We start from the raw sequence: 12,035 nt of genomic DNA, 5'->3' as shown, positions 1-12,035 counted from the left end.
AAACCCATATAAATTACTATTCCCACTCCACCAAGTATAAACTCAGGGAAGGTGCTGGACAGTAAACCCATATAAATTATTATTCCCACTCCACCAAGTATAAACTCAGGGAATGTGCTGGACAGTAACCCCATATAAATTACTATTCCCACTCCACCAAGTATAAACTCAGGGAAGGAGGCGGACATTCAACCCATATAAATTACTATTCCCACTCCACCAAGTATAATCTCAGGGAAAGTGTTGGACAGTAAACCCATATAAATTACTATTCCCACTCCACCAACTATAAACTCAGGGAAGGTGCTGGACAGTAAACCTATATAAATTACTATTCCCACTCCACCAAGTATAAACTCAGGGAAGGTGCTGGACAGCAAACCAAAATAAATTAGTATTCCCACTCCACCAAGTATAAACTCAGGGAAGGTGCTAGACATTCAACCCTTATAAATTACTATTCCCACTCCACCAAGTATAAACTCAGGGAAGGTGCTGGACAGTAAACCCATATAAATTACTATTCCCACTCCACCAAGTATAAACTCAGAGAAGGTGCTGGACATTCAACCCTTATAAATTACTATTCCCACTCCACCAAGTATGAACTCAGGGAAGGTGCTGGACATTCAACCCATATAAATTACTATTCCCACTCCACCAAGTATAATCTCAGGGAAGGTGTTGGACAGTAAACCCATATAAATTACTATTCCCACTCCACCAAGTATAAACACAGGGAATGTGCTGGACAGTAAACCCATATACATTACTATTCCCACTCCACCAACTATAAACTCAGGGAAGGTGCTGGGCATTCAACCCCTATAAATTACTATTCCCACTCCACCAAGTATAAACTCAGGGAAGGTACTGGACAGTAAACCCATATAAATTACTATTCCAACTCCACCAACTATAAACTCAGGGAATGTGCTGGACATTCAACCCATATAAATTACTATTCACACTCCACCAAGTATAAACTCAGGGAAGATGCTGGACAGTAAACCCATATAAATTACTATTCCCACTCCACCAAGTATAAACTCAGGGAAGGTGCTGGACATTCAACCCATATAAATTACTATTCCCACTCCACCAAGTATAAACTCAGGGAATGTGCTGGACAGTAACCCCATATAAATTACAATTCCCACTCCACCAAGTATAAACTCATGGAAGGTGCTGGATAGTAAACCCATATAAATTACTATTCCCACTCCACCAAGTATAAACTCTAAGAATATGCTGTACACTAAACCCATATAACTTACTATTCCCCCTCCACCAAGTATAAACTCAGGGAATGTGCTGGACAGTAACCCCATATAAATTACTATTCCCACTCCACCAAGTATAAACTCAGGAAAGGTGCTGGACAGTAAACCCATATAAATTACTATTCCCACTCCACCAAGTATAAACTCAGAGAATGTGCTGGACAGTAAACCCATATAAATTACTATTCCCACTCCACCAAACATAAACTCAGGGAAGGTGTTGGACATTCAACCCATATAAATTACTAATCCCACTCCACCAACTATAAACTCAGGGATGGTGCTGGACAGTAAACCCATATAAATTACTATTCCCACTCCACCAAGTATAAACTCAGGGAAGGTGCTGGACATTCAACCCATATAAATTACTATTCCCACTCCACCAAGTATAAACTCAGGGAATGTGCTGGACAGTAACCCCATATAAATTACTATTCCCACTCCACCAAGTATAAACTCATGGAAGGTGCTGGATAGTAAACCCATATAAATTACTATTCCCACTCCACCAAGTATAAACTCTAAGAATATGCTGTACACTAAACCCATATAACTTACTATTCCCCCTCCACCAAGTATAAACTCAGGGAATGTGCTGGACAGTAACCCCATATAAATTACTATTCCCACTCCACCAAGTATAAACTCAGGAAAGGTGCTGGACAGTAAACCCATATAAATTACTATTCCCACTCCACCAAGTATAAACTCAGAGAATGTGCTGGACAGTAAACCCATATAAATTACTATTCCCACTCCACCAAACATAAACTCAGGGAAGGTGTTGGACATTCAACCCATATAAATTACTAATCCCACTCCACCAACTATAAACTCAGGGATGGTGCTGGACAGTAAACCCATATAAATTACTATTCCCACTCCACCAAGTATAAACTCAGAGAAGGTGCTGGACATTCATCCCTTATAAATTACTATTCCCACTCCACCAAGTATAAACTCAGGGAAGGTGCTGGACATTCAACCCATATAAATTACTATTCCCACTCCACCAAGTATAATCTCAGGGAAGGTGTTGGACAGTAAACCCATATAAATTACTATTCCCACTCCACCAAGTATAAACTCAGGGAAGGTGCTGGACAGTAAACCCATATAAATTATTATTCCCACTCCACCAAGTATAAACTCAGGGAATGTGCTGGACAGTAACCCCATATAAATTACTATTCCCACTCCACCAAGTATAAACTCAGGGAAGGAGGCGGACATTCAACCCATATAAATTACTATTCCCACTCCACCAAGTATAATCTCAGGGAAAGTGTTGGACAGTAAACCCATATAAATTACTATTCCCACTCCACCAACTATAAACTCAGGGAAGGTGCTGGACAGTAAACCTATATAAATTACTATTCCCACTCCACCAAGTATAAACTCAGGGAAGGTGCTGGACAGCAAACCAAAATAAATTAGTATTCCCACTCCACCAAGTATAAACTCAGGGAATGTGCTGGACAGTAACCCCATATAAATTACTATTCCCACTCCACCAAGTATAAACTCAGGAAAGGTGCTGGACATTCAACCCATATAAATTACTATTCCCACTCCACCAAGTATAATCTCAGGGAAGGTGTTGGACAGTAAACCCATATAAATTACTATTCCCACTCCACCAAGTATAAACTCAGGGAATGTGATGGATAGTAAACCCATATAAATTACTATTCCCACTCCACCAACTATAAACTCAGGAAAGGTGCTGGACATTCAACCCTTATAAATTACTATTCCCACTCCACCAAGTATAAACTCAGGGAAGGTGCTGGACCCTAAACCCATATAAATTACTATTCCAACTCCACCAACTATAAGCTCAGGGAAGGTGCTGGACAGTAAACCCATATAAATTACTATTCCCACTCCACCAAGTATAAACTCAGGGAAGGTGCTGGACATTCAACCCATATAAATTACTATTCCCACTCCGGCAAGTATAATCTCAGGGAAGGTGTTGGACAGTAAACCCATATAAATTACTATTCCCACTCCACCAACTATAAACTCAGGGAAGGTGCTGGACATTCAACCCTTATAAATGACTATTCCCACTCCACCAAGTACAAACTCAGAGAAGGTGCTGGACAGTAAACCCATATAAATTACTATTCCAACTCCACCAACTATAAGCTCAGGGAAGGCGCTGGACAGTAAACCCATATAAATTACTATTCCCACTCCACCAAACATTAACTCAGGGAAGGTGTTGGACATTCAACCCATATAAATTACTAATCCCACTCCACCAACTATAAACTCAGGAAAGGTGCTGGACAGTAAACCCATATAAATTACTATTCCCACTCCACCAAGTATAAACTCAGGGAAGGTGCTGGACAGCAAACCAAAATAAATTAGTATTCCCACTCCACCAAGTATAAACTCAGGGAAGGTGCTGGACAGTAAACCCATATAAATTACTATTCCCACTCCACCAAGTATAAACTCAGAGAAGGTGCTGGACATTCAACCCTTATAAATTAGTATTCCCACTCCACCAAGTATAAACTCAGGGAAGGTGCTGGACATTCAACTCATATAAATTACTATTCCCACTCCACCAAGTATAATCTCAGGGAAGGTGTTGGACAGTAAACCCATATAAATTACTATTCCCACTCCACCAAGTATAAACTCAGGGAAGGTGCTGGACAGTAAACCCATATAAATTATTATTCCCACTCCACCAAGTATAAACTCAGGGAATGTGCTGGACAGTAAACCCATATAAATTACTATTCCCACTCCACCAAACATAAACTCAGGGAAGGTGTTGGACATTCAACCCATATAAATTACTAATCCCACTCCACCAACTATAAACTCAGGGAAGGTGCTGGACAGTAAACCCATATAAATTACTATTCCCACTCCACCAAGTATAAACTCAGGGAAGGTGCTGGACAGCAAACCAAAATAAATTAGTATTCCCACTCCACCAAGTATAAACTCAGGGAAGGTGCTGGACATTCAACCCATATAAATTACTATTCCCACTCCACCAAGTATAATCTCAGGGAATGTGCTGGACAGTAAACCCATATACATTACTATTCCCACTCCACCAACTATAAACTCAGGGAAGGTGCTGGGCATTCAACCCTTATAAATTACTATTCCCACTCCACCAAGTATAAACTCAGGGAAGGTACTGGACAGTAAACCCATATAAATTACTATTCCCACTCCACCAACTATAAACTCAGGGAAGGTGCTGGACATTCAACCCTTATAAATTACTATTCCCACTCCACCAAGTATAAACTCAGGGAAGGTGCTGGACAGTAAACCCATATAAATTACTATTGCAACTCCACCAACTATAAACTCAGGGAAGGTGCTGGACATTCAACCCATATAAATTACTATTCCCACTCCACCAAGTATAAACTCATGGATAATGCTGGACATTCAACCCTAATAAATTACAATACCCACTCCACCAAGTATAAACTCAGGGAAGGTGCTGGACATTCAACCCATATAAATTACTATTCCCACTCCACCAAGTATAAACTCAGAGAATGTGCTGGACAGTAAACCCATATAAATTACTATTCCCACTCCACCAAACATAAACTCAGGGAAGGTGTTGGACATTCAACCCATATAAATTACTAATTCCACTCCACCAACTATAAACTCAGGGATGGTGCTGGACAGTAAACCCATATAAATTACTATTCCCACTCCACCAAGTATAAACTCAGAGAAGGTGCTGGACATTCAACCCTTATAAATTACTATTCCCACTCCACCAAGTATAAACTCAGGGAAGGTGCTGGACATTCAACCCATATAAATTACTATTCCCACTCTACCAAGTATAATCTCAGGGAAGGTGTTGGACAGTAAACCCATATAAATTACTATTCCCACTCCACCAAGTATAAACTCAGGGAAGGTGCTGGACAGTAAACCCATATAAATTATTATTCCCACTCCACAAAGTATAAACTCAGGGAATGTGCTGGACAGTAACCCCATATAAATTACTATTCCCACTCCACCAAGTATAAACTCAGGGAAGGAGGCGGACATTCAACCCATATAAATTACTATTCCCACTCCACCAAGTATAATCTCAGGGAAAGTGTTGGACAGTAAACCCATATAAATTACTATTCCCACTCCACCAACTATATACTCAGGGAAGGTGCTGGACAGTAAACCCATATAAATTACTATTCCCACTCCACCAAGTATAAACTCAGGGAAGGTGCTGGACAGCAAACCAAAATAAATTAGTATTCCCACTCCACCAAGTATAAACTCAGTGAAGGTGCTGGACATTCAACCCTTATAAATTACTATTCCCACTCCACCAAGTATAAACTCAGGGAAGGTGCTGGACAGTAAACCCATATAAATTACTATTCCCACTCCACCAAGTATAAACTCAGAGAAGGTGCTGGACATTCAACCCTTATAAATTACTATTCCCACTCCACCAAGTATGAACTCAGGGAAGGTGCTGGACATTCAACCCATATAAATTACTATTGCCACTCCACCAAGTATAATCTCAGGGAAGGTGTTGGACAGTAAACCCATATAAATTACTATTCCCACTCCACCAAGTATAAACTCAGGGAAGGTGCTGGACAGTAAACCCATATAAATTATTATTCCCACTCCACCAAGTATAAACTCAGGGAATGTGCTGGACAGTAAACCCATATACATTACTATTCCCACTCCACCAACTATAAACTCAGGGACGGTGCTGGGCATTCAACCCTTATAAATTACTATTCCCACTCCACCAAGTATAAACTCAGGGAAGGTACTGGACAGTAAACCCATATAAATTACTATTCCAACTCCACCAACTATAAACTCAGGGAAGGTGCTGGACATTCAACCCATATAAATTACTATTCACACTCCACCAAGTATAAACTCAGGGAAGATGCTGGACAGTCAACCCATATAAATTACTATTCCCACTCCACCAAGTATAAACTCAGGGAAGGTGCTGGACATTCAACCCATATAAATTACTATTCCCACTCCACCAAGTATAAACTCATGGAAGGTGCTGGATAGTAAACCCATATAAATTACTATTCCCACTCCACCAAGTATAAACTCTAAGAATATGCTGGACACTAAACCCATATAACTTACTATTCCCACTCCACCAAGTATAAACTCAGGGAATGTGCTGGACAGTAACCCCATATAAATTACTATTCCCACTCCACCAAGTATAAACTCAGGAAAGGTGCTGGACAGTAAACCCATATAAATTACTATTCCCACTCCACCAAGTATAAACTCAGAGAATGTGCTGGACAGTAAACCCATATAAATTACTATTCCCACTCCACCAAACATAAACTCAGGGAAGGTGTTGGACATTCAACCCATATAAATTACTAATCCCACTCCACCAACTATAAACTCAGGGATGGTACTGGACAGTAAACCCATATAAATTACTATTCCCACTCCACCAAGTATAAACTCAGAGAAGGTGCTGGACATTCAACCCTTATAAATTACTATTCCCACTCCACCAAGTATAAACTCAGGGAAGGTGCTGGACAGTAAACCCATATAAATTATTATTCCCACTCCACCAAGTATAAACTCAGGGAATGTGCTGGACAGTAACCCCATATAAATTACTATTCCCACTCCACCAAGTATAAACTCAGGGAAGGAGGCGGACATTCAACCCATATAAATTACTATTCCCACTCCACCAAGTATAATCTCAGGGAAAGTGTTGGACAGTAAACCCATATAAATTACTATTCCCACTCCACCAACTATAAACTCAGGGAAGGTGCTGGACAGTAAACCTATATAAATTACTATTCCAACTCCACCAAGTATAAACTCAGGGAAGGTGCTGGACAGCAAACCAAAATAAATTAGTATTCACACTCCACCAAGTATAAACTCAGGGAAGGTGCTGGACATTCAACCCTTATAAATTACTATTCCCACTCCACCAAGTATAAACTCAGGGAAGGTGCTGGACAGTAAACCCATATAAATTACTATTCCCACTCCACCAAGTATAAACTCAGAGAAGGTGCTGGACATTCAACCCTTATAAATTACTATTCCCACTCCACCAAGTATGAACTCAGGGAAGGTGCTGGACATTCAACCCATATAAATTACTATTCCCACTCCACCAAGTATAATCTCAGGGAAGGTGTTGGACAGTAAACCCATATAAATTACTATTCCCACTCCACCAAATATAAACTCAGGGAAGGTGCTGGACAGTAAACCCATATAAATTATTATTCCCACTCCACCAAGTATAAACTCAGGGAATGTGCTGGACAGTAAACCCATATACATTACTATTCCCACTCCACCAACTATAAACTCAGGGAAGGTGCTGGGCATTCAACCCTTATAAATTACTATTCCCACTCCACCAAGTATAAACTCAGGGAAGGTACTGGACAGTAAACCCATATAAATTACTATTCCAACTCAACCAACTATAAACTCAGGGAAGGTGCTGGACATTCAACCCATATAAATTACTATTCCCACTCCACCAAGTATAAACTCAGGGAAGATGCTGGACAATAAACCCATATAAATTACTATTCCCACTCCACCAAGTATAAACTCAGGGAAGGTGCTGGACATTCAACCCATATAAATTACTATTCCCACTCCACCAAGTATAAACTCAGGGAATGTGCTGGACAGTAACCCCATATAAATTACTATTCCCACTCCACCAAGTATAAACTCATGGAAGGTGCTGAATAGTAAACCCATATAAATTACTATTCCCACTCCACCAAGTATAAACTCTAAGAATATGCTGGACACTAAACCCATATAACTTACTATTCCCACTCCACCAAGTATAAACTCAGGGAATGTGCTGGACAGTAACCCCATATAAATTACTATTCCCACTCCACCAAGTATAAACTCAGGAAAGGTGCTGGACATTCAACCCATATAAATTACTATTCCCACTCCACCAAGTATAATCTCAGGGAAGGTGTTGGACAGTAAACCCATATACATTACTATTCCCACTCCACCAAGTATAATCTCAGGGAAGGTGTTGGACAGTAAACCCATATAAATTACTATTCCCACTCCACCAAGTATAAACTCAGGGAATGTGCTGGATAGTAAACCCATATAAATTACTATTCCCACTCCACCAACTATAAACTCAGGAAAGGTGCTGGACATTCAACCCTTATAAATTACTATTCCCACTCCACCAAGTATAAACTCAGGGAAGGTGCTGGACCCTAAACCCATATAATTTACTATTCCCACTCCACCAAGTATAAACTCAGGGAAGGTACTGGACAGTAAACCCATATAAATTACTATTCCCACTCCACCAACTATAAACTCAGGGAAGGTGCTGGACATTCAACCCTTATAAATTACTATTCCCACTCCACCAAGTATAAACTCAGGGAAGGTGCTGGACAGTAAACCCATATAAATTACTATTGCAACTCCACCAACTATAAACTCAGGGAAGGTGCTGGGCATTCAACCCATATAAATTACTATTCCCACTCCACCAAGTATAAACTCATGGATAATGCTGGACATTCAACCCTAATAAATTACAATACCCACTCCACCAAGTATAAACTCAGGTAAGGTGCTGGACAGTAAACCCATATAAATTACTATTCCAACTCCACCAAGTATAAACTCAGGGAAGATGCTGGACAGTAAACCCATATAAATTACTATTCCCACTCCACCAAGTATAAACTCAGGGAAGGTGCTGGACATTCAACCCATATAAATTACTATTCCCACTCCACCAAGTATAAACTCAGAGAATGTGCTGGACAGTAAACCCATATAAATTACTATTCCCACTCCACCAAACATAAACTCAGGGAAGGTGTTGGACATTCAACCCATATAAATTACTAATTCCACTCCACCAACTATAAACTCAGGGATGGTGCTGGACAGTAAACCCATATAAATTACTATTCCCACTCCACCAAGTATAAACTCAGAGAAGGTGCTGGACATTCAACCCTTATAAATTACTATTCCCACTCCACCAAGTATAAACTCAGGGAAGGTGCTGGACATTCAACCCATATAAATTACTATTCCCACTCTACCAAGTATAATCTCAGGGAAGGTGTTGGACAGTAAACCCATATAAATTACTATTCCCACTCCACCAAGTATAAACTCAGGGAAGGTGCTGGACAGTAAACCCATATAAATTATTATTCCCACTCCACCAAGTATAAACTCAGGGAATGTGCTGGACAGTAACCCCATATAAATTACTATTCCCACTCCACCAAGTATAAACTCAGGGAAGGAGGCGGACATTCAACCCATATAAATTACTATTCCCACTCCACCAAGTATAATCTCAGGGAAAGTGTTGGACAGTAAACCCATATAAATTACTATTCCCACTCCACCAACTATATACTCAGGGAAGGTGCTGGACAGTAAACCCATATAAATTACTATTCCCACTCCACCAAGTATAAACTCAGGGAAGGTGCTGGACAGCAAACCAAAATAAATTAGTATTCCCACTCCACCAAGTATAAACTCAGTGAAGGTGCTGGACATTCAACCCTTATAAATTACTATTCCCACTCCACCAAGTATAAACTCAGGGAAGGTGCTGGACAGTAAACCCATATAAATTACTATTCCCACTCCACCAAGTATAAACTCAGAGAAGGTGCTGGACATTCAACCCTTATAAATTACTATTCCCACTCCACCAAGTATGAACTCAGGGAAGGTGCTGGACATTCAACCCATATAAATTACTATTGTCACTCCACCAAGTATAATCTCAGGGAAGGTGTTGGACAGTAAACCCATATAAATTACTATTCCCACTCCACCAAGTATAAACTCAGGGAAGGTGCTGGACAGTAAACCCATATAAATTATTATTCCCACTCCACCAAGTATAAACTCAGGGAATGTGCTGGACAGTAAACCCATATACATTACTATTCCCACTCCACCAACTATAAACGCAGGGAAGGTGCTGGGCATTCAACCCTTATAAATTACTATTCCCACTCCACCAAGTATAAACTCAGGGAAGGTGCTGGACAGTAAACCCATATAAATTACTATTCCCACTCCACCAAGTATAAACTCAGAGAAGGTGCTGGACATTCAACCCTTATAAATTACTATTCCCACTCCACCAAGTATGAACTCAGGGAAGGTGCTGGACATTCAACCCATATAAATTACTATTCCCACTCCACCAAGTATAATCTCAGGGAAGGTGTTGGACAGTAAACCCATATAAATTACTATTCCCACTCCACCAAGTATAAACTCAGGGAATGTGCTGGACAGTAAACCCATATACATTACTATTCCCACTCCACCAACTATAAACTCAGGGAAGGTGCTGGGCATTCAACCCTTATAAATTACTATTCCCACTCCACCAAGTATAAACTCAGGGAAGGTACTGGACAGTAAACCCATATAAATTACTATTCCAACTCCACCAACTATAAACTCAGGGAAGGTGCTGTACATTCAACCCATATAAATTACTATTCACACTCCACCAAGTATAAACTCAGGGAAGATGCTGGACAGTAAACCCATATAAATTACTATTCCCACTCCACCAAGTATAAACTCAGGGAAGGTGCTGGACATTCAACCCATATAAATTACTATTCCCACTCCACCAAGTATAAACTCAGGGAATGTGCTGGACAGTAACCCCATATAAATTACTATTCCCACTCCACCAAGTATAAACTCATGGAAGGTGCTGGATAGTAAACCCATATAAATTACTATTCCCACTCCACCAAGTATAAACTCTAAGAATATGCTGGACACTAAACCCATATAACTTACTATTCCCACTCCACCAAGTATAAACTCAGGGAATGTGCTGGACAGTAACCCCATATAAATTACTATTCCCACTCCACCAAGTATAAACTCAGGAAAGGTGCTGGACAGTAAACCCATATAAATTACTATTCCCACTCCACCAAGTATAAACTCAGAGAATGTGCTGGACAGTAAACCCATATAAATTACTATTCCCACTCCACCAAACATAAACTCAGGGAAGGTGTTGGACATTCAACCCATATAAATTACTAATCCCACTCCACCAACTATAAACTCAGGGATGGTGCTGGACAGTAAACCCATATAAATTACTATTCCCACTCCACCAAGTATAAACTCAGAGAAGGTGCTGGACATTCAACCCTTATAAATTACTATTCCCACTCCACCAAGTATAAACTCAGGGAAGGTGCTGGACATTCAACCCATATAAATTACTATTCCCACTCCACCAAGTATAATCTCAGGGAAGGTGTTGGACAGTAAACCCATATAAATTACTATTCCCACTCCACCAAGTATAAACTCAGGGAATGTGATGGATAGTAAACCCATATAAATTACTATTCCCACTCCACCAACTATAAACTCAGGAAAGGTGCTGGACATTCAACCCTTATAAATTACTATTCCCACTCCACCAAGTATAAACTCAGGGAAGGTGCTGGACCCTAAACCCATATAAATTACTATTCCAACTCCACCAACTATAAGCTCAGGGAAGGTGCTGGACAGTAAACCCATATAAATTACTATTCCCACTCCACCAAGTATAAACTCAGGGAAGGTGCTGGACATTCAACCCATATAAATTACTATTCCCACTCCGGCAAGTATAATCTCAGGGAAGGTGTTGGACAGTAA

General features: G+C 40.2%; 1 protein-coding gene across 1 annotated transcript in view; it reads right to left on the bottom strand.

Moving 5' to 3' along the window:
- LOC147703391 (uncharacterized) overlaps positions 1-12,035 on the bottom strand; it is a 9,287,842-nt gene that overhangs the window by 8,626,800 nt on the left and 649,007 nt on the right. The gene's annotated exons all lie outside the window — the stretch shown is intronic.

The sequence above is a fragment of the Lissotriton vulgaris genome, chromosome 7 (assembly GCF_964263255.1).
Source record: "Lissotriton vulgaris chromosome 7, aLisVul1.2, whole genome shotgun sequence".
In the NCBI taxonomy this organism is placed as follows: Eukaryota; Metazoa; Chordata; class Amphibia; order Caudata; family Salamandridae; genus Lissotriton; species Lissotriton vulgaris.
Note: the sequence above shows the minus strand (reverse complement) of the source record. Positions and strands in the feature narration are given on the sequence as shown.